General features: G+C 56.8%; 1 protein-coding gene across 3 annotated transcripts in view; it reads right to left on the bottom strand.

The window, feature by feature from the left end:
- SULF2 (sulfatase 2) overlaps positions 1 to 21,325 on the bottom strand; it is a 99,723-nt gene extending 78,398 nt beyond the window's left edge. The window contains exon 1 of one of the 3 annotated variants that reach the window (XM_045833149.1): positions 21,204 to 21,325. The gene's annotated coding sequence lies outside the window, so the exon portion shown is untranslated. Of the gene's footprint in view, positions 1 to 803; positions 904 to 20,695; positions 20,843 to 21,203 lie in introns of those variants that run through there. The other 2 variants (XM_045833148.1, XM_045833150.1) reach the window with 2 other exon arrangements.
- Positions 21,326 to 22,946: the final 1,621 nt, after the last annotated feature.

Below are 22,946 nucleotides of genomic sequence, written 5' to 3'. Positions count from 1 at the left end.
CCAACCCTGCACACTACCACCTTGGGGAGCACCCAGGACCTCACCCAGGTCTGTCTGGACAGACCCAGAGAGCGGCTTTCCTTGGAGGACCCCCAGATCCCACGAGAGGAGGCGAGAGGAGTTTGGGAAGGATCAGACAGCCGAGGCGCGGGGGAGGGGAAGACGTGGCCAGAGGCAGAAGCAGGCATTGGCCAGACAGGAGAACTCCAGCGGGAGGCGGGAGGAAAGGAGACCATGGGGTGTGCAGAAGGGCCCCAGGTGCTGGGGCCAGAGCCTCTGCGACCCACTGGGGGCCCTCCCTAGGGGTTCCAGGGAGCCAGGCCACTTCCGCCTGTCTTCATTTACTTGAGAAGTATTTATTTAGGGCCAAGCGCGTGTGAGGCAGTGTTAGGTGGTAGGACAATCCTGCCCCTTAACTGGCCTCTCTGCCTGCTTTCATCCTCCCCTCCTCCCATCGAGCAGCCAGAAGAAGCCTGTTAAAAGTAAGAGGTTGTGTTCCTCTCCTGCAAAGCCTTCAAGGGCTCCCATCTCTTGTGGAATAAAAACCCCCAAACCCTTCAAAAAGCTCATAAGATCCTACACGGTCGGCTCCGTCCCCTCTCTGACTTCACCACCTTCTCCTTTCCTCCCCGCCCACTCAGCACCAGCCCACGGCCCCCATGCTGGTCCTCAAACATGCCGCCCCCGGGCCTTTGCACGTGCTGCTCAGGCTGCCTGCCGCCTTCATCCGGATGTCTTCCCGGCCCCTTCCTCACCTCCTCGAGGTCAAAATCAAAATTTATCCCCTCCCCAGTAGCACTCACCACTACTGACTAGGTGTTTTCTGTCCTTGTGGGTGTCCTGGACTGAAACGTCAGCCTCCCCGCCTCAGGGGGGGGGGCCACGGACTTCTGTCCACTTTGTTCCCATCTGTACCCCCAACACCTGCAACGGTGCTTGGGACGTAGCAGACACTCAAGCTATTCACTGACTCAGCCAGCGACTTTCCCCCTCCTGGTCCCAGTACCCCAGTTGTGGTTGGGGGCACTGCCGCTCCCCTCTTTGGATTTTGTGCAATCTCAATGTAGGGTGGGGCATGTGACCCAGCTGCAGCCAATCAGCACCTTCGATCTCTAGCTCCTGTGATTGGCCCAGAGACAGACATGTGACCCAGGTCTTGGCCAATGAGAGGGCGAGGAGACATTGTAGGGTGGGTTGCTGGTAACACCAGGCAGAACCAAGATGCACCCTGCAGCCAGTCATGGGCTCAGACGGGGGGCCCTTGTGCTTAAGCGTGTCTGAGTTGGGGCTGTCATTTGCAACAGGAAGAACCCAGACCAACACAACAACTCCCCCAAACAAGAGCGATGAGGGAAAACTAAAATTTATGGTGTGCTTATCTTGGGCCCTGCCCAATTCCCAACACTTTTCCTGTGCTGGCTCCTGTCCCCCGGACATGATGAACTGCAGATGAGCAAGCGGAGGCAGGGGGAGGTTCGAGAGCTTGTCCAAGGTCGCGCCACTGAAGCACCCAACACCGGCCCTTGACTCACCCGTCAACCTCCTCTCTTGTGCCCTGGGGGGTTCACTTGGACCGACCACATTAACGGGCTCCCTACTCTTTGGCTCCTGGTAGAGTCTGGCCAAGGGGAATGCCACCAGGGGGAGGGAGGGTGGGGAGAGACAGGGGCCTGGGTACTTCCCAGATCTCCTCTTTGCCCTGTTTCTGGGAAATGGCCGCACCTCTCCCTTGCCTTTTAGTGAGGGCCGCAGCTCCTGTGGTGGCCCTCTCCAGGTTCCAGAAAACGCTCGCTGCTGTCCCCAGCCCCAGGGAACCTGTATTTCTCATTTTCTTACACTCTGCTCACACCTTTACTGGGGGTCATCATCTGTTCCCTGCAGCCCCATACAGCAAGCAGACAGCACAGCTGAGACTTGTACCCAGACGCTCTGACCCCAGAGCCCCCTCTTGACTCCTATGCTCACTTGGAAAGTGACCAGTGATCCCAGAGGCTGAGGTTAAGTGTGTTGCACAAGCAGGAAAAAGAAGGGGGAAACTGCTGGCCTGGGGGCAGTCTGGGAGGGCTGCCTGCAGGAGTCCTTACAGAGTCAAGTTGGAGAAGTCTAAGAAGAACGAAGGACTGAAGTGGGTAGACTCTGGAGAAGGGGGTGCAGTGCAGGGTACCGCAGGGAGGGGAAGCGGCTGGAGCCAGCAGCAGGCAGGGTGGGCGGGGTGGAAATGTGTGGTCCCGAGCCTCACAAGCCCACAAGTTGTCTAGACAGGGGATGACACAGGCACATCTGTTAAACCTTACACTCCTCTGGCGTCTCCCCGTCTTCCTGGCCACAGGCTCTTTTTCAGCCTCCCCTCCTCCCCTGCAGGGGTGTCAACGAAAGGGACAGGAGCTCCTGGGACCTACAGGCCACAAACCCTCTCTGTCTCTGCTCCCCGGGTCCAGGGCCCCCAGTGCCTGTCTGCCTGTTCTTGGAATTCCAGCTGGAGGCCGAGAACCAAGCCAGCTCTGGAGAGCAAGGCAGGGGACAGAAAAAGGGTCCCTCCGAGGGAGCGGGGATAAGATCAGATTTCAAGACCAGGGTGCAGGACCTGCAAAGGAAAGGAGGACCTGAAGAGAAGGGCTTCCAAACCCAGGAGCCCACAAAACTATTCACGCAACAAGAAATTCTCAGGTGTCCACTGTGTGCCAGGCACAGTTCTTGGTGCTGCAGATCGAACAGTGGGGAAAAACGTCCCTGCCCTCGTGGAGCTGAGATTCTAAGGGGCCTGCGTATCAGAAGCTGGGTCGAATGTCTCCAGCTAAAGGTGAGAAGGGTCAGAAAACAGGATCGGAGGAATGGCCAACCACAGGGGAACCGTTAGATCGGGGTCACGGATTATGTATATAGAGCTCAGAGAAAGTTTAGAAACGAGGGATTTGTTTGGAGTCTTGGGAAGCTGAGCATCACAAGGGTTTGCATGTCAAGTGAGTGGCTGTTCCAGAGGCCATGTAATTCACATGCTCAAGTGTTTGAGCGTGTGTTCAATGCCACATACTGTTTCATGGCCAGTGGGAAGAACCAGCCACAAATCTCTGTTCTCACGGAGCTGACAGAGTAGAGAAAGGCAGGCAGGTGGATGGACAGGTGCTGGGGGGAAACACAGCCAGTACCAGGCTGGAGAAGGGGTTAAGATGGCAACTGGAGCCAGACGGCCTGTGTTTGAATCTTGGCTCCACTGCCTACCAGCTGTTGGGCAAGTCACTTAACCTCTTGTGGCCTCAGTGTCTCCATCTGTAAGGTGGCACCAAAAACAGCACAGATAGAGTGGGGAGGATGAAACTGCTCAGTGCCTGTGAAACCTTTACAACAGAGCTGTATGCAGTAGGCACCCACTAAATGTTGGCTGTGGGCCACCTAGCATTTTCTCACTCTATTTTCTACAATAGTGCCCAGTTTTCCTCTGGGACCCTGTTCTCCCGGATCCATCGTCTCTCAGGTTCAGATTAGGTCCCAGCAACACAGCTCCAAGGCTAGACCATGGGTCCCAGACCTGAGCCAATCAGGGCCTTCCAATCTCCACTCCTCAGTGACTGACCAACCAGAGTAATTCAGGCACTTTGGCCTAAATAGAGAGAGGTACCTACTCTTTCCAACTGGCTAACTTATCCCACATCTTTGCAACACAAGGACAAGGGCAGACTCCGACTCACCTTGCCTCACATGGAGTTGGCGGGAAGTCAACACATAGGAGAGAACAGAGGTGCGAATGGACGTCCTTGGTTCCTGACAACTCTGGGGACCTGGATCCAGCTAAGCCTGAAGGAGGTTTACCTCTGGGTCCTTTATTCATTTCTTTGCACCAATAGATTCTTCTATGTCCTTCATCTAGTTTCCTTTCTTTCCAGGTCAAGTTTCTCAACAAGTTGACTCTTTAGGGACGTGAATCAAATTCTTTTTTCCCGAGGTCCCTCTGAGTAGCTTTCTCTGTCACTCGAAACCAAATGAGGCCAAACGGCAGAGCCAGCTGGAGGCAGAGTGTTACTCAGGTGGCATCCCAGCCACCTTCTGCACAGACACACCTGCCAGCACAGCCTTCGAGTCCCGGGCCTGGGCCCGGCTCTCAGCCTCGACAAAGGCAAACTTCCCCTCATTCTCATCTGTTATAAATAAAGATAATAGATATAGATAAAAGAAGAGAGGTGCAGAGAAGTGGAAGAAGTGGGGGCACGGGAGGCATGAATTCTGGTTCTGATGTGGCCTCAGAGTTTCTTCATCTGCCAAGAAAACCAGGCTATTCCCTGGGCACAGCCTTCAGGTCTGGGATGCTGACGGGGCAGCGGGGAGAGAGCCTGCCCCGGCCTTCCTCTGTCACTCCCGGCCTCGACCCGCGTGCACTGTCTGCACAGCGCTCACCACAGCCTGCGGTCCCTTCGTGTGCACCTCTCTTCCGGCTTTTCCCTTGTCGGGGGCCGTCGTTCCCACTGGAAGCTGCACGAGGGTGGGGGCTGTTTCTTTCTAACCCCAAAGCCCCAGCTCCTGGCACAGCTGGGGTCCTCATTCTTCCAGTCAACAAATATTTACTGAGCACCTACTGTGCACGGGCCCTGTGCTCCCTGCTGAGGATCCGGAAATGAAAAGCTGTCACGGATCAGGCACCCAAATAAGCGACAGGCGCACGAGGCGATAAACCCCAAGGAGACAAGGTGCAGGAGACCGAGGCTGAAGTTCTAGTGGGCAAAGGCTGTGGTTTTTAATGGAGGGGGGGCGGTCATCGAAGGCCTGCCTCTGAGCTGACATTGGGCAGCGTCCTGAGAGCGGGGGAGCAATGTGCCTGGCAGACCTTCAGGGGAACAGGGTTCCAGGCTCGGGGGAAAAGCAGGTGCCAATGTCCCGAGGTGGGGCCGGGCCTGGGTGCTTGAGAACACACAGTAAGCAAGCACCGCTGGGGTGCAGCGGAGTGAGGAGAAGGCTAATATTCGAAGTAAGAGGGGACCAGGCGGGTCCTAGCCCCGGGGGTGCCGAGATCAGAGGCAGGCTTTAATAGGGTGCTCCTGGCCGTGTGTGAGAGCAGACTTCGGGTGTGCAGGTGGACGCAGGGAGGCCGGCGAGACACTGCCGTGGACCAGCGTGGGGACAGTGGAGGGGTGAGAAGTGAGACTCTGGGTGTTGATGAATGAATGAATGAATGAATGAATGAAGGGAAGACTGGCACGTGCCCAGGGCTCCCATTGCTGTTTCTGCACAACAACTTACCCCCAAAGCCAGAATAAAAGCTTTGCTTTTTATTTCTCGTTTTTTTTTTTTTTATGTTCAGGGAGGCGAGCTCAGAAATTGGACAGGACCCGGCAGGAGTGGGCTGGCCTCTGCCCTATGACATCTGAGGCCACAACAGAAAAGACCGAGGAGCCTGGGCCTGGAGCCCTCTGACAGCTGATGCCAGCCATCAGCCGGGACCTCGGGGATCCCCTCTGCATGGCCTGGCCTTCCTTGAAACATGGCAGTCTGAGCGGGTGTCTGGTTTCTTATGTGGCAGCTGTGTCCCCAAATTCAAGGGTCCCAGTGGCCGGGTGGTGCTCTCCCTCCTTTTCCACTGAGATGTCCCCGGGCACCGCTTCTACCACATTGTATCGGTGTTGCGCAATTCGCAAGCTGGGCCAGATTCAAGGGGGGGACACGGACCCCACCTCTCAATGGGGGGGTCTCCAGGTCACACTGGATGTGGGGCACCCCATTGCCGTCTGGGGAAACACAGTGGGCCCTGCCGAGTCATGGGAGCTTGGGCCTGGCAGGGGGACAGAGCCCATGGGTGTCCCCCAGCCCCCAGCACATCACCCTTGCTGGGAAGTGGAACTCCGGTGCCTCAGACTCCGCCTCTCTGCCTCTGCCACGCTCCCCAGCCCGCATACGGTTCTCAGATCCCTGCCTGGGGGGGCCTGAAGGCTGCCCCCAGCCCCACTCCTCCTCATGCGACCCGAAGGGGCTGACTCAAGGGGGCGTTTGCAGAGGGCTCCAAAGGGAGCAGGCTGGCCCCGGACGCGGAAGCTGCCGCAACCACCTCCCCTCTTTACATCAGAGAACGGTCTTCTCTCATTGTATCAGCACAGAACACATCTTTATTCTCACTTAAAAACAAACAAACAAACAAACAAACCAACAAACCAAAACTTCCCTCTTTCTTCCTCTTTGGTAGAAGGGAGGCTGCCGAATGAAGCCCAGCAGAAGTGTGGGCGCTGACTGGGGGAAAGGGGCCCTAACGTCCCCGGCCCTACCCCGGGTGCTGTGAGAAGTGACGCCCTCAGGCTCTGCCCTTTGACCCTATGAGCTCAGGGCCACTGTGGTCGTGGAAGCGGCTGTCTGTCCCCAGGCTCACCAGGTGGCCGCTGGCTTGTCTGTGGAGGGAGACACCAGGCCAGGGCTCCAGGGCCAGGTGGGGGAGGGACGGTGCCAGTGCCTGGCTTCGGGGGCAGGGGGAGGCGCCCACAGCCCCCAACCTGCCAGAACTCAGCCCGAGACTGTGCAGCTTTGCCGCCTGCTCCAGAATCGACTCCTGGGAAGTTCCCAGCGGCAGGGGCTTCTGGTGTAAAGCAGATGGTCTGGTCTGAAAGGGGCGGCAGACTGACCTTTGCCCCCCGCCCTCCAGCCGTATGTCGGGGTCTCGGAAAGTTCTGCTTGTCACCTGCACTCTCAGTGGCCCCAGACTTAGCTTTCATTCACTCCCTTGCTCATTTCAGTACATTTATGGACAAAGGAAGGCTTCTTCCCCCACGGGGAAGGAGCACCGGGGCTCTCACTGGGCCCTACTGACCATGGGGCCAGGCCACGGGGTGCCTCGTGGGCCCTCCTGCACGCTGTGGGCTGTTTAGCAGCACCCCTGGTCTCTCCACCTGTTACACCCACACCCAGCTGCGACCGTCCCAAGTGTCTCTGGGCACAGCCGGATAGCCCCCACGTGACACCGGTGCCATAAACGGAGAATGACACTAAGATGCCAACCCGCGATGACCTTGTGGTTCAATTCCTGCTGGCCAAGGGCACCGAGCTTTGTCTTGCCAGGGGCACAGGCCTCCTTGAAGGCCAGGGAGGAGGGGTTCATGGGACCTCCTCCTTGATGTCGGGCTCGAAGGAGAGCAGAAAAGGGGATGACCTGCTCACTGGGATTCGAACTCATGTACAACCACCCCTGGGCCCCTAGAAAGAGCGCCACCCCTCGGTCCAGACAGTGCACTGGGTCCCCGGAGCCCAGCGGACTGGGGCTCACAAGAGGTCTGGATATTGTCTGGTCACCTTTGCAGAGAGACACCTGTCTGCAGTGGCCTTTGTCTAAAGTGGGGACAGGAACTCAAGGGCCTGCAGGGCCAGGGGGGAGAATTACATGAGTGGCCTGGATTTAGGGGAACAGGGGAGGGTGGGGACAGGGCCACCCTGGGGACACACAGATTCCAAAGTGAAAACACTTCAATGCCTTTTAAACATCGAGCAGGCCACACAAAGTCCCCCTGGAGTCAGGTTGGGGGACCGTTAGCAGCCCTTCAAAGCCACCTGATGTTTTCTGAGCACCTACTGTGTGCCAGGTGCCGTGTGGGATGCTGGTTGTGAGGCAGACCAGGCCCCTGTCCTCGGGGAGCTGACATTCTGGTGGGGAAGATGGACAATTAACAAAGATAAAGTTCAGATTTTCTTAAGAGCTTTGAGGGACACTATCAGGTGACAGGACAGAGAATAAACTCGGGGGGCCTTTAGGAAGAGGCGCTGTTTGAGCTGAGAACAGAGGGCGGGTGAGAAGCCAGCATGGATGAAATGCTTTCTAAGCAAAGGGAAGAGCTGTGCAAAGGCCCTGTGGCGGAAATGAGCTCGGCCTGTGTGAAGGGCAGGATGAGGATCAGTCTGGCGGGAGGAGGGAGCAGGAGTGGCAGCCTGGCCTAGGTGAGGCTGGACAGCGCCCTCCCCCTGCCCACGCCTGCCAGGCAGGTCACACCTGCTGCCCTTCCTGGGCGTTTAGGGAAAGTGGGGATCAGATAGAGATGCCCACTTTTGTTCTTTGTTCTTTTGTCTTAGCTGTGGACAAAAGCTTCCCTGGCAGCAAGTTACAAAGTTATTTCTGCAAAAGGCCTCTGGCCAAAAGCAATAAAGTCCGCCGAACAGGGACATCATTCACGCCTAACTGTGGGCCGGCCCCCAGTGCTGGCGGCCTCTGCCAGGGGGACGGTCCCAGCCACACACACCCCCTCCCCACTTTTAACCCCACACTCTCTGAGTCCCGTTCCTCCCCGCGGAACACGTTCTTATGTTTCCAAAGATTGCAGTTTTCTTCAAGAAGAACATGAAAGGGATAAAGGGCTATTTTGACTGGCCGCTATGAATAATCCAATTATGTCCTCCTTTCTGCCCCATCCACAGCCGCGTGCCCCGTCCTCACCCGCCATGCCCCTGCCATTAGCAGACAGCTTCTCATTAGCTCACCTTGGAAACGGTCTGATGCGGACAATTATTTGAGAAGCTTGTCCTCACAGGCGGGAAGGGAGTCTGAAGCTACTTTTACCAAATAACCCGCTAAATATAGAGATGCGAGTCGGGAGGATCTGGAATGACAGGTCCATTTCCAACGCCGGCGTGCTGTGCAACCTAATTAGCAGCTGGAAATAGACCATCAAGCGGGAGCACAGCCGAGGGTCAGAGGTGCTCTTCAAGCCGGGATCAGTGTCTCCCACTGGCGGTCTCCCCGCCACCGCCGCCGCCGGGGGCCTCCCTGGGTGCCTCCAGGTGTGCCGTGCGTACAGCGGCCGCGAGAGAGGGGGCAGAGCCGGGCTGCCAGTGTCCCTGGGGGCGAGGACTGGGGAGCGGGGAGCACACCCACTGTGCCAGCTGCTCCCTCGTCACCACGCTCGCTCTCCCTTCCAGGGGTCAGCTCCAATCGCCCCCTTCCTGGGGGTGGGGGGGATGCCGAGGTGCCGCAGGGATTCTGGGGGCTGGCTTAGCCCCATCGGGTGAACAGGGCCCCCAGACTGCCAGCAGTGCCTGAGCTACAGGGCCCTTGTCCCTGAACAGCTGCCATACAGATCTGGGCATTCCACTCACACTAGACTTTAGAAATTCATTCACTCAGCCATCCACCCATCCATCCTCCATTCACTCATTCATTCATTCATTCATTCATTCACTTAAAACTGTTCACTGCTCATCCTGAGGCAGAGCTGATGACTGAGGGGCCATGGAAGGCTCTCTAACCCCCTTTTGTCTGCCCAGCATCTGGTCCCCTTCTTCTGACAACAGCACCCCAATTTCCTTTCGAGGACTCTCTCCCCTGCCAAGAGGCCCTATCCTCTCTCGCCATGTGGCCAAGGGGTGATCATGTGACCGAAACTGGCCAATCAGACTCTCACTGGGGCCCTGACTCTCACATGGAGTCAAGGGCAGCAGGAAAGAGCAGGGGTGCATTCGGCCCATTGAACCCCTCTTGCAGGGGGCTGCCAGCAACTCTTGCCCTGAGGTCCCTGGAATGTCCTAAGTGAAAGAAGCTTAAGAAGGCCTGGCGGCTCTCCTTTCTGCAGGCTTAGAAGTCAGGCGACCCTGAGATTCCCACACTGTGTGAGGACGCCAAAGCAGGTGCGAGAAAAGGCCACGTGGAGGAGAATAGGGCCATTCAGCGGATGGCCCCAACTGAGCCCCTGCCTTGTGAGCAGCGCGAGCCACCGACCACCTGAGTGGAGCCATGTCGGACCCACCAGCTGATACCACACGAAGTAGAAGCCACCCCCGGCAACCCACAGACTCATTAGAAATGAACTGCGGCTGCTTTAAAACACAGCGTTGGGGGTGCTCTGTTGCGCAGCAGAAACACAACCAAAGAACCCCTGAGAGACACGGGCTAGAGCCCTTCCTCCAACTGGAAGGGCACCAGCGACCTACGATGAGTCAGCATTCTTGGTCTCCTGGGGCCGACGGCTTTAATCGGATGAACGCTTAGAAGAGTGCATCGTTCATTCATTCTTTCAGTCACTGATTCAAATCGCCGCCAAGCCAAGCTCGGATGGAGCAGGGACGAACAGGCTTAAGGAGCTCCAGTTCGAGCAGGACCACCACCCACAGTGCCCGAGTTTCCTCAACTATGAAAATCACGGGCCCTGCTGAACAGGGCTGCTGTGACGACCCCAAGCTTGGCAACCGACAAAGGCAACGCTACCAGATTCTACCGTCATTGGAAACAGAGTTGCAATGCACTGTCCCGAGAAGTGCGGCCGGCCGGCTGGTGTGAAGGATGCGCTGGAGGTGATGTGTCTGGGAGGTGGGCGGGTCAGAGGGTGGAGTCCTCATGAATGGCGTTCGTGTGCTTACGAAAGAGACTCCATTGAGCGCCCTTGCCCTCTGCCACGCAAGGACACGTCTAGTGAGGCACACGTGAACCAGGGAGCAGGCTCTCTCCAGACCCTGAATCTACTGCCGTGTTTGCCTTGAACTTCCCGGCCTCCAGAAGAGGCAGAAAGAAGTCTCTGCTGCCTGTAAGCCTCCGGAGCCTGCTGTTCTGCTACAGCGGCCCCAACGGGCGAAGACCCCACTTCGTAGAACGTTGTTACAGGAGCCGGCACTCAGAACACCGCCCGGCACGTGGAAAGGGCCCAGGAAATGCGAGTGGAAGGAGAATGGGGTGGGGAGAAGAGACGGGAGAGGCTGGTCTCCTGCTCGGTGACAGCTCCCTTCAGGGAGGGGACAACTGGAGCGGAGAGAGTTGTCTTTCTGGGGGCACAGGCAGAACGCTCATTAGCACGTCACCACGCTGATCTCCCAGATTAACTCTCACATCCTCCCACGGGGCCTGAGGCTGGTCAGGACTGCAGCATCCGCCAGCCGTCTGCAGGGCGTGATGTCCTTGCTGTGGCCAGAGGGGACGGTGTGAGCACCAAACCCAGCCCAGTGGAAGCATCCCTCTCCACTCCCGCCTGTACTTCCTGCGAATGACAAACAGGGTCCACTCCTCTGCCCTGAGCGGTCACCTTTGAGCAAGGTTCCCCAAATATACATTCAGACCCACCAGGAATCTCCCAAGCCTCCTTTCCTGATTCCTTCATCCAAAAAATATTTCCTGGCCTTCAGCGTGCCAGGCTTTGTTGCAGGTGCTGGGATGAAGGGTGAATGAGACACACAAGGTCCCTGCAAGTCTCGGAGGGACAGCAAGGAGGGAGGGAGGGTGGGCTTTATTCAAGGAGCTGCCACCACCTAGGAGCCCTTCGGGGACTTTGTAGAAGTGCCTGGCCGGAGGCACCCCATCCGGCACCTCTCTTCTTGCCTCAGGTGTCCTCAGCTTCGGCTGCAAACGGAATCGCCTGGGAGCGGCAAAACACCCAGACGCCCAGGCCGCCCCAGCCCCGCCCCCTTTTCCCCCGGTGGCTGATTTCATTGGTTGGCGTGGGGCCTGGAACTGGATTCTTCAGAGGCCCCCTGGAGGCTGCTTGTTAGGGACCCCTGCTCTTCTCACGAGCCTCGCCCTGGGCTGCCGGCTCGGCCAGGGCCCTGTCCTGTGGGTCAGTCCCCAGGTGTGCTCTTCTCTGGAGTCAGCGTCACCGTCACCGAGGCCCTGAGGCCTGGGAGAGGTGGGTGGGGCCGGCTGGGAGCGGGGCGTGGTGTAGACTGTTGACTCAGGAAGCCGAGGAAAGAACTGAGCTCTAAGCTCAGTTACGCCTTCCACTGCTGTCAGCTCTCTGAGCTGGACTTCCCTCACCTGCAGGAGCGACCAGGGGCCTTTCTCACGGGCAGTGTGGCCGGAAGGACCAACCGAAGACCAGGTGCAAAAGCATCTCAAAGAGTTACAAGGACTTGGTGCGGCCACTATGGGAAACAGTATGGAGGTTCCCCCCAAATTAAACAGAGAACTGCCAAATGATCCAGCAATCCCACTTCTGGGTAGTCATCCAAAACCAAAACCACTGCCTCGAAGAGACCTCTGCACGCCCATGTTCACTGCAGCACCCTTCCCAGTAGCCAAGACAGGGAAACTCGGAGTCCACTGGCCGATGGACAGGGCAAGATGTGGTGCACACGCACGACAGAATATTACTCAGCTAAAAAGGGAGGAAATCCTGACATCTGCGACATGCATGGGCCACGAGGGCATTATGCTAAGTGAAGTAAGTCACAGGAAGACAAACACTGTGTGACCTCACTTACATTAGTGTGTGTGTGTGTGTGTGTGTGTGTGTGTGTTGGGGGGTGAGGAAACTGGGTGAAGGAGATGAAAAAGCACAGACTTCCACTGACTACAGATGAATCCTGGGGAAGTAATGCGCAGCACAGTGACCGCGATTCACCGTACTCTGTTGCTTATTTGCAAGTTGCTAGAGTGCAGATTTTAAAAGCTCTCATCACAAGAAAACAAACTGTAACTACGTGAGGCGATGGATCTCCAACTTATTCTTGTGCTCACTTGGCAATATAGACCTACATCAAATTGTTACGTTGCGTGACTAAAACCAGCAGAAGGTGTCCATGGTATCTCAATTTGTAAAAAGCTAACAAAGGATCTGGAAGGCGGAGCAATAAGAACGAGGATGGCAGGAATAAGGATTCCTGCCTTTCTGAAGCAAGTTCTCCGAGCCTGCATCCTGTTCCGGTGTCTCAGAAAACCTCTGGGAGGGAGCCACGGCGGTGATCCCCACTCGCAGGACGTGGATGTGAGGCTCGGAGAGAGGCAGCGACTTGCCCAGCTCCGCCCACCTACCACGCACCGCCAGCCTGGGATTTGGACCGGGAAGCGTGCTCCCAGGGCCCAAGCTCTCAGCCATGACAGCACACGGGTCCTCTGTAATGCCTCCTGCACTTCGCTCAGCTCCTGCCTGGGTGGCAGCCACTGAGACCTGGATCGACCCAGAAACTCTTAACCCCATTTGCTGGAGAGGTGGGTCCGTGATAATCTCGTGGGGTCGTCTCCCTGGCCGGGCCAGGACATTGCAGGATTGTGTCAACGAGGAGGAGCTGGGGGACAGCTCTGAGGCAGAGATTGTGGGTGGCCCTTGGGTGACAGAGTGGACCCCAACTTTGTTCAGGAGGGGGACCTTCCCCTGTTCTGGCAAAAAAAACCCAGTTATTAGTCTAAGCCCGTTGCTCTCACAGCACGAAATCACTCCTCGGAGCAGCGTTCTCAGGAATTTGGGGGGAGTTTCTGGTTGTCACACAGACTGGCAACGCTTCTGGCATCCAGTGGGCAGAGCCAGGATGCGGGGTAGTTCACCGCTCTCCGCACAGTGCAGTGGGCACAGTGCTGTGCCCATTCCCAGCACGATTCTAACGTCCTACACTCAGAGAGGTGAAAAGCCTTTGGAAATTTCAGTAGATTGCTCACTATTCTGGAAAATCACATCGTGGAAGGCTGTACCATGTGCGGTGGCTGAGCTGCCAAAACCACACATCCACATCCCACTGCATGTGTAGCCATCGGATTGATGTGATTCCACACTAATGTGAGCATCTGATTGCTTTGTTACGTCTCCTAATGTAGTTGCGCCTGAGCATTTGTATGCTGCATGTGTACGTGTAATGATAAATCACTTTCCCTTTAAGTTCCAGTCCAGGTATTTTACTGATAAAAAAAGTGTGTAGATTGGTTATATTACCTATAAATTTATTTCAGGCAAACCTGGAAAAAATATTTGCTATAAGAGGGTGTCTAACCTGCTTGATTTGGGGAACCACTGAGCTAAGTCAAACATGAAAAGCTCATTTCCCTTCGTGTTTGGTTTTGAATTAACTATAAAAACCAGCCCTGGGCCAACGAGGCATAAAGCAAAGTCTGCTGGGGTAGGGATGCTCCTGGAAGGAGTCTGCTCCCTGATTAAAAGAGAGGCAGCAAGGAGTCCTGCTCTTTATTCCCACTTTTAATGGGGGGTGATGCCTGGAGCCACAGCAGCCATTTTGAGACGGTGAAGCAGCAGGGTCAAAGGCATACTGAGGATAGAGAAACTAATGACAGGAAGATCTCGGGTCCCTGGTGACATTACTGTACTGACGAACTGGCCCCTGGGCTCTCCTGCTTTCGACTCGGTTATGTAAGAACTAAATGTTTCCACTGTGTAAACTACTCTCAGCTAGGACTTCTAATTTGCAGCGAATCCATCCTGATTCACAGTCAAACGATTAGAACGCCAAGCTGCTAAGAATACTAGTAAGCTCACCCATTCTCTGAAATGTCCAGATGAGTGGCCTGCATTCAGAAGCCTGCGGCGAGGGTTTGTCTCCAGAGCAGGCCAGAAGCAGTTTTGGATGATCTGGTTTTCATCGGAGCGTGAACGTCTTCTGAACTTCTGTGGGCTGACAGTGTTTTCAATCTCCTTTCAAAGAGTTCTCCTTTTCTGGCCACGGAGGCGGGTCAAGTCGCCCCCGGACTGGGAGCCAATGAGAAGGGCTGCTGGCCACGTTCTTCCCCTCACACATCTGGCGTCCACCTGGTCAAATGGCCGGGGCACGGCTCAGGGTCCCCCAGGATGGCCCTGCCCATCAACTCTCACATGCACACGACTGGCTCATAATGACTCTGAGTTTGGGACAGAATTAACTGAAGGGCTAAGCAGGGCCTAGGTGTGCAAAGCAGGGGGCCAGGCCTTTTATAAGATGAAGCTCCATGTCAGAGGCCAGGGTCACCGGGCAGCATGCGTTTCGGAATCGTATTAAGAGACCGTGGAGAATTCAGAACAGCGATGGTCTCTGGTCAGAAGAAATTAATTCCATAAAGTTTGGGTCTGGGCTGGAGAAGCTCCAAAGACCGTGCCGCAGGAGGCATCATGCGGCCCATGAAGCCCAAGATCCTGCATGACCTTCAGCAGTCTCCCAAGGACATCTGTGGCGGAGTTCTGCGTATTTAGCTCTGTCTGCTAATCACAGAGCAACGAGGAGACGGACAAGGGGAGGCTCCGCCTGGGCCTTTGGGACTTTCTCAGGAGTGCCATAAAGAGGTGAGCATGTGGGCTGTGCTAAAAATATTCATTAAATAGATGTATGACAGGCCCGGATTGGGGGGGCGGGGGGGGGGAGAAAACTGCGCCAGAGAACAAAACACATTCTCCCTGGATGATGGTGTTTGTCCTGTGCCTTAAAATGACCCGGACGTGCCCATGACTCCCAATATAGGCTGCCAGCTCCAACCAGCTCCAGACTGGGGCATCCAGCACCCACGGAGCCATCAGACACCCAGGTCGAGCGTTCTTTCAAACCTGACGTTTCCGCGGCTGAACTCCGGATCCCCGTCCCCCAAACCTCCTCTCCCAGAGTTCTGTATTTAGAATGCACCACCCAGCAGGCGGCCCCATCACCTTGGACTCTTTGGGACGAAGACTGTTGGCCGCGCACCTGCACTGCGAGGGGTTTAGCAGCATTGGGGGGTGGCCTCTCCTCACTAGATGCCGGCAGCACCTCCTTCCCCAGTGTGACAATCAACAATGTCTCCAGACATTGCCAAATGTCCCCTGGGGGGCAGAGTCACCTTGGTTGAGAGACATAGCTCCTTCCCTCATCCTGAATATTCAAACCGCCAGAAAGTTCTGCTGGCTCTGCCTTCAGCCTCCTCACTTCACTCCGATGTCCGTAGATACTACCCCTGTCCCAGCCAATGGGAGCTCTCCCCTCCTCACGTCCCACCTCCCCTGGCAAAGTGTACTTCCCCGGGCGGGCACTGAGGTCTTTTTTAAAAAAACACAAATGCTGTTGTCTTTGATTTGAAACTCTGCAGTGGTTTCCCATGTCATTTAAACTAAAATCTGAGCTTCTCCCCATGGCTGGTGTTTCTCATCACAGACCCCACCCCTCCTTCCCACTTATTCACTGCCCTTTACCCCGCTGCACTTCTACATGTGTTTGAACAGGACAAGCCGCTCCTCTCCACCCCCAGGGCTTTGCGCTGGCTGTTCCCTCTACCTGGAATGCTCTTCCTCCAGATCTTCCCAAGGCCGACCCATCATTGAAATTCAGGTTATCACTCGAGAGGCCTCCCCTGACCGTCTGCCACAATTCCCCCCCTCATTAGGCAGTCATTTCCCAGCAGATCAATATTTTTTCCCCACTGTAGCACTTGTCACTTTCCTACAGAACCTCCTCTGTGGCCTTGTTTGCTTGTGTATTAACCGCTTCTCCGCTTTGGAGTGTAAGTTCCACAGCAGCAGGTCCTCTCCTGGGCATCCCAATGCCGAGCACAGGGCCTGGCACACAGTAGCTGCTCAATAAACCCGGGCGTGCTGACAAAGGAGAGGGATGCGGCCGTATTCTGCCCGGCATGTCCTCCAGCACCTTTATGTCTCTGATCTCATTTGCGGCCTTTGCCCTGCCTTCAGGCGGCCCCCGGGAGGAAGATGAAATTTGCACACTCCAGGGTCCTCTTGCCCAGACCTTGCTGCTGGTATGAAACACCGCGGCATTCTGGCTCGCTCCCCAGCATCCAGGGCCCTCCCTGGGAGTTGGACTCAGCAGCACTGGGTGGTTTCATTTTTTTTCAACAAACACCACCAGGTGATCACCATGGTGGAAGGCTGGGCAAATACTGCCCCTGGCCACCACCAGCAAGTACAGAATCAAGGCCAGCCTGCCTATTTCAGAGACCAAGGCAGAAACGTCAGGCCTCCAATGCCTGCTGATCCCGGTGGAAAGAGGGTGGGGAAGCTGCACCCCCAGCAGCTGTTTCCACGGTCCCCACCTCGACCAAACAGAGACAGGTCCATCCGCCCTCATCTCTCACATTAGTGTCCCTCTCACTGGAGGCATGGGCTCTCTGCCTCCCTAGCAACCAGGCTCCCTTCCCCTGGGATCCCTACAGGGTTTCAGGGGCCAGTCGGTCTGCCCTCCGCTCCAGAATGGGGCTTTGGGAGCCTGGCCCAGGCTCATTGTTGGGGCTTTGTCTTCCCGGCCAGTGATTGGTTTGGAGTGAGCACATGACACAATACCGTCCAATCAGAGAGGTGCTCAGGGCTCAGAAGTACAAGGGTCTTGCTCTTTCCCCTGGACTTACACCAGAGAGGACACCTCCATTATGGTAACAACCAACGTTCACTGAGGGCTGGCCTGTGTCAGACGCAGGGCTGAGCCCTTGACACTGATGATCTCATTTCATCCTTTACCACGAACCGGGAGACAGGTGCTACGGTCACCCTCGTTTGCCAATGAGAACACTGGGGCACAGAAAGCCTCAGTAACACTGTCCAGACCCCACTGCCGGGCAGGCAGCCAGGCAGTCTGGGCCTGACCGCGGGCCCAGGCCTGCACACCTCTCAGAGCTGGAGAGAGAGGAACCAGCCCCCTGGAGGGAGAGGGACGGATTCTCCTGGCAGCATCTGAGGCCCAACTCCAGCTGTGCCTGAAGCTGGATCTTCGCATTTTTAGTTACGAAAGCCAACAAGTCCCCTTCTTTTCTCCTTATGCTCGGTCGGAATTTTCTGTCTTTCTCTGCTTATGGCCGAAAGGGTCCTGATTACTCTGTAGTCCCGACAGGAAAATGCCCCCCACGGATGTCCATGTGCGGATGTCCATGTGCGACTTGCACACAGCAGCTGCTCAGTAAACGCCAGCAGATGTGGGCAGAGCCTGTGCTCCCTGCCCGCGAGCTGCTGGATGGGAGCCCTGCTGCCCGACTGCGGCCAGCCCACGGCCTCTTCCGTTTTTGCCTCCAAGTGAGGCCTAGTTCCCTAGCAACCACCCCAATTAGGCCATCAGGCCATTTATCAGGATGCCAATTAATTATAATGATCTTAATGATCTTCCAATTAGATAGCGCCTTGAATCTGGACCAGGGGCACGGCAGGTTTCCCACCAGACCCTATCACCAGGGAGCCCCGCCCCCAGGGAAGGCAGGCCGGGTGAGGCCTGCAGGTCAGCCCGGGGAGGCTCCGCCTTCCACGTCCACTGGGCGCACAGGACCGGGTCTGGACCCAAAGAGCCCCGGACTGCCCCACCCCACCCCTCCAGGGGCAGGCCCATGCGACTCCTTCACCCGCCACAAGAGGGCTGCACCTCTCGGAGAATTATGACCCTCTTGCCATTGTACACGTGTTGTGGGGGGGGACATGAACCTTCATCTCAGACCTCCTGCCCTTGTTCTGGCAGCCGCATTTGCTGTTTCCCTTTGCCTATTTTCCTCAGGGCACACCGTCCCTGCACCCCCCCCCCCCGCTTTGCAACGAAACACAAACCCAAGATGCCCCCAAACAGTGGAGGTTTGGGAGAGACGTGGGATTACTGAAGGGCCTCTGCCTTTCAAAGTTTTATTGTTTAAATGTGTTTTCTTCTGCTGCACATGTGTTTCTCCCACATTTGGAAAAAAGGCCAAGGTCACGGAGGGCGGAGAGCGCGGCGGGTCAGAGCGAACTCTGGAGCCAGGGCCTCTCGCAGGCCGGCTCTACCGCTGAGCAGCTGTCTGCCGGCCCCCGGTCTCCTCCGCGCCTCGGTCTTCTCGTCTTTCACAACAATCAAAGGACCCGCTCCTCAGGGGTTTGCGTGGATTAAACGATTTAGGACGCCCGAGGGCTCAGAGCACACTACGGCATAACCCGCGGTGTCATCTACCACCTTAAGCCTGGACTCAGCCCTTTCTTTTCACTGCAAGCTGATCAGACAAGCCGATGTTCTCCGCCAGGACACGGCTTTGGTCTCTTCCTAAGGGGGCGAAGGCTAAGAACAGGCTTGATAGAGTTCAGACCGGAAGCTGACCCCTCAAGGCAGGCCCAAACAAATAAATGGAACATATCGGGGGTAGGGAAAGAGGGGAGCGCTATCCCCAAGTCAAAAGGTGCACTTCAAATGCGAGGGTGTGCAACCACACACCAGCTAGGTCCCCGGAGAGCAGCCGAACGGAGCTGTGGCATGGGGACCACACATGCATGTATGTGTGCACACGCATGTGCACACGTACGGTCTCACACGCAGCCACCCTGCCTTCCTCCGAGCTCAGCTTTGTAATAATCAACTCATCGTTCAACCCTTAAGTCTGAAAGCCTAACATGTTATTAGGGTTTTAGAAAAAGCCATAAATTCAAATTTAAAAACCCAATAAATATACACCAAGTGCAGAGCCCAAACCCACACTGACCCTCAGCCTCGCAGTTAGACCAACATCGTGCACTTATGCACATAAACTTGGCCTAAGAAAAGAAGGTCCTTCACGTGCAAGTGTCCAATGTGCCATCTGCCAAGCTCACCACCACCGCCCTTGGAGCTGCTTACCAGAGCACTGGGTTACACCCCAGGGCAGGCTGCTGTGATGAGCTTTCCTTCTCCACCACCTGGGACGAGCAGAGCTGCAGAGCCTCTCTTACAAGGTGAGCCGCCTTCAGCCTGTCCTCCCCACCCTCTTCCTATATGTAATGAATGGCTCTAACTTAATTAAAACCCTCCAGTGGTTCTGTAATGGGGAGCGGAGTTGCAGCAAGCAAGCTCTTCATTATGAACTACGAGACGAGAGTAAGTCTCCCTGCTCCGGGGAGAGGCCCCGGAGTCCTCCAGAAAAAGCCCGTCCCACCTGCTTCTCGGTCCCCCCCAGAGAACCTGCTCCAGAGCAGCCTCCCGTCTCTGTCCCAAAGGAGGGGGACGGCTCTGTGGGACAGAGGCAGGGGACAGATGGAGGGGCGAGAGAGAGGGTGTCCTGACACGCACAGATGTGCAAATGCCAGATTCAAACGTAAGCTGAATGTAATTACTTGGTTAATTAAATATTGACTTTTAACTCAAAAAGTGATTAAAACAAGCTGCAGGAATGACTGGCCAGAGAGGAGAGGGGGCAGGGAACAAGTAAGAACTTTCAAGAAGGGGGATAAGGAGGATGAGGATTGTCAAAATGAAGGTCTCCACTGTCATACTGTGTGCAGGCACCTACTGTGTGCAGGGGCTGGGTGTGGCCTTCAGACTTCAGGCAGGTGGGGAATTTCAGACAGATGTCACTGTGCCAAACTAATATTTGTGGGTGTCTCCTTACTCTTTTTCCACCCAAGACTGCATTTTTCCTCCAGGCTGCCCCCAAAGTGGACCGACAGCTTTTGGTGCTCGGGAACCAGCTCTGCTCCTCACGTCTCCCTGGAACAAAACTCAGTGCCTGGAACCACGAGGCGTTCCACTAATGCTTGTAGAATGAATGAATGAACTACTACAAAGAATGTTTGTTTTTAAAGTGCACTCCCAGCAATCGCAGCCACACTTCTAAAGCCCTCAGGAGTCTCAGGAACCGGGCATGCCTCTCTGAGGCTTTGAGAACTGGTTCTGACCCAGCCGGCGAGGAAGTTTGCCTTTTCAGTCCTGTTTGCCTTTTCGGCGTCTGAGAGTTCCCAGTCACTCCCAAGCTCCGCTCCACCGCTTTCCCGTGTCCTGCCTGGACAAGCCCCACGTGGTCTGGCTTCTGATCGGTTTGTTGGGTCTAAACTTAAAGGGGTCAGGGAGGCCATCCCCCCTGCGGCTGGCGGGCTCAGACGCGCTTTTCCCGGGGCCTCCAGGGCTCCGCGTGGCGCGTCCTCTGGTCAGGGGTGAGGTGGGAAGTACCCCGTCCGCTAGTGGGGTCAAACGGGTCATCCCCCGCGGGGCCCACTGGCGCCGGAGCCTCCCTCCCGCTCGCCGGGTCCCACCTCCGCACGCCGAGCTGGGGCCCGACCCCGCGGTCGGAAGCAGCCCCGGCTCACCTGGGCGGTGCTCGCGGACGCTCTCACCCTGGAGCAGGCGCCGGCGGCGGGGAGCCCCTGCCCCGCCCACCTGGCCCCCGCACCCCACTCACCGGTGCGCACGGTCTCGGTGGCCTCACCCGGCGCGGGGCGCCGCCGCCTCTGCCGCAGCCCGGCCGGGCCGCGGGGCGCAGGGGACTCCGCGCCGCTGCTGTGGCTGCTGCCGCCGCCGCCGCTGCTGCATCCTCCGCGAGTGCGGCGGCTGCTGCTGCTCCTCCTCCCGCCCTCCGCCTCCGCCCGTCCCTCCGCCCAGCGGCTCCGCCGCCGCCGCCACCGCCCCCGGCCCCAGCCCCTGCGCGCCGCCCTCGCCAAAGTCCGGGTCCGCGCCCCGCCCGGGCCAGTCTTACATCGTCCGGGGCGGCAGCGCTGCCCAACCCAGCCCCTTGGCACAGAGCGGCCCGGCCCCCCGCCCCCCTGCCTGCCTCCGCGCGGGGGGGGGCGTGGGGGCGGGAGGCGAGCGCGCGCCGGGGCGGGGAGTGCCAGACTCCGAGCCGCCGGAGCCCGGGACCAGGGACCCCACCGCGGCGCCCTTCCTAAGTCCCCTGAGCACGAGCCTTTTACCTCTGGCAGGTGGGACGTGCGGTCCGCCGGGTTCGGCCCTGCTGCCCCCTGAGCGCCGCCCTGGCCCCTAAGTCTGGCTCCGGACGGGGCAGCGGCGAACTGTGGTCCCGACAGCTTTCGGCCTCCCAAAGCCGCGGGACCCGGCTGGCCGCGCTCCCGGCGCCGAGCGCGCACCCTCGCCGGGACACAGACGCACACTCACCCAACACACTCGCTCCCGCTCGCCTTTGGCGGAGAGTTGAAACTGCTGTGAGATTCGCCCAGGAGCTGGAAATGAGGGAGGGACGCGAGCCAGAGCCTTGCGTGCGAGTGTGTGTGTGTGCAACACACAAACGAGGGGTGTGGGTGGGAAGCATCGCTAATAAATCAATTATCGCAATAAAGTCAGAAGGGCCATCGATCAGGTCCACTTGGCTGTAAACGAAGAGAATCCTTGCCTCTTTTCTGCTTTTTTTTTCTTCTCCCTCTGAGCTGGAGGGAGCCGAGTGTTCCGCAGGGCTTGAAACAGCACCGCTGGGGGCTCCCCTCTTAAAGACACGTTAATAAATGTTTTCTTTTATCTGCTTTCAGAGGGCTCGCCAGGGTCTGAAAACACCGACCGCCTTTGCTGGGAGACCTGCGCTCACCTCCAACTACACGCTTGCCATGGGAGTCGCGGGCTCAAGCAGGGCCCTCAGCTAGATCGCGGGGTGAACTGCCCGCGCGTCCGGGACCTTCCCACGCGCTGGAGAATCTCCCGAGACCTTAACTTGAGCTCAAGTGAAAATAGCCGCGTTGCCCAGAAATGGTCCGGGAATAGGAAAGAATGGAGAAGCGGGCTTCCTCCGAAAGGGGAGGAATTCGACTCAAGGTGGTGCTGTCTACCGCGGTTTCCACTGTCCCCAGAACACAGGAGGGACCTAAAGGGGGACAGGACTGGGACAGGACTGACGACTGACGGGGGTGGGGGGGTGCAAAGACCCTGCAGAGAACCAATGGGCAGCTGCAGAAAACACAGCTGAGTAGCTAAGGGGAAACCGACCTTGTGGTAGCTAAGTGGACTAGTAGGCAACAGTAACTCATTTAAATCTAATATGGTAAGTTGTAGGATTATACCCATGTTACAGATGTGGAGACCAAGTCACGGGGGCAGGGCGGTTAAGTCATTGACTCAGCGGCACACAATTTAAATGGCCAGCCTAGGATTTCCACCCAAGAAACTTGGCTCCAGAGTTATGTTCCTAAAAAGGCCATTGCTGCTTTGTCAGCCCAGCATCTCCTTTCCCTGGTGCAGGCTTTTTCTCATTCTAGTTAGGGTTGTCACGTTTCGTAACTAAAAATGGACAGTGGTCCCTGGGGATACACTTACATAAAAACACTGTTGTTTATCTGGAATTCGAATTGGGTGTTGCCCTGGGTCGACCTGGCGGGGGGGTCTCTCTCCGGTTCCCCAGCCATAATCTCCTTTAGCTGTCCCGGATCGATTTACAACCTAAATAAACCAGAAAACCCTGGAATGTGCTTTTCCAAATTAGATTCTGGGGCTCGCTTTTGGCACCGCTGAGGTCGCTGGTCTACCTTCCCCGAGTCCTGGCAATGTCAGACTTGCTTCTTTACCATCACCCACCAAAACACAACGGGGACCCCCTCCCCTTCGGCCTCATCTCTGCGGGACGAAGGGCGCACTGGTGGCCACGCTTCTAGTGCGGTGCTGTTCGGTAGGGGTGTGAGACCGACTGTGTATGAAATGTAACATTTCCTAGT

The sequence above is a fragment of the Phyllostomus hastatus genome, unplaced genomic scaffold (assembly GCF_019186645.2).
Source record: "Phyllostomus hastatus isolate PE091 unplaced genomic scaffold, TTU_PhHast_1.1 phas_contig_17, whole genome shotgun sequence".
Taxonomy (NCBI): Eukaryota; Metazoa; Chordata; class Mammalia; order Chiroptera; family Phyllostomidae; genus Phyllostomus; species Phyllostomus hastatus.
This window is presented reverse-complemented; position numbering and strand designations above follow the sequence as displayed.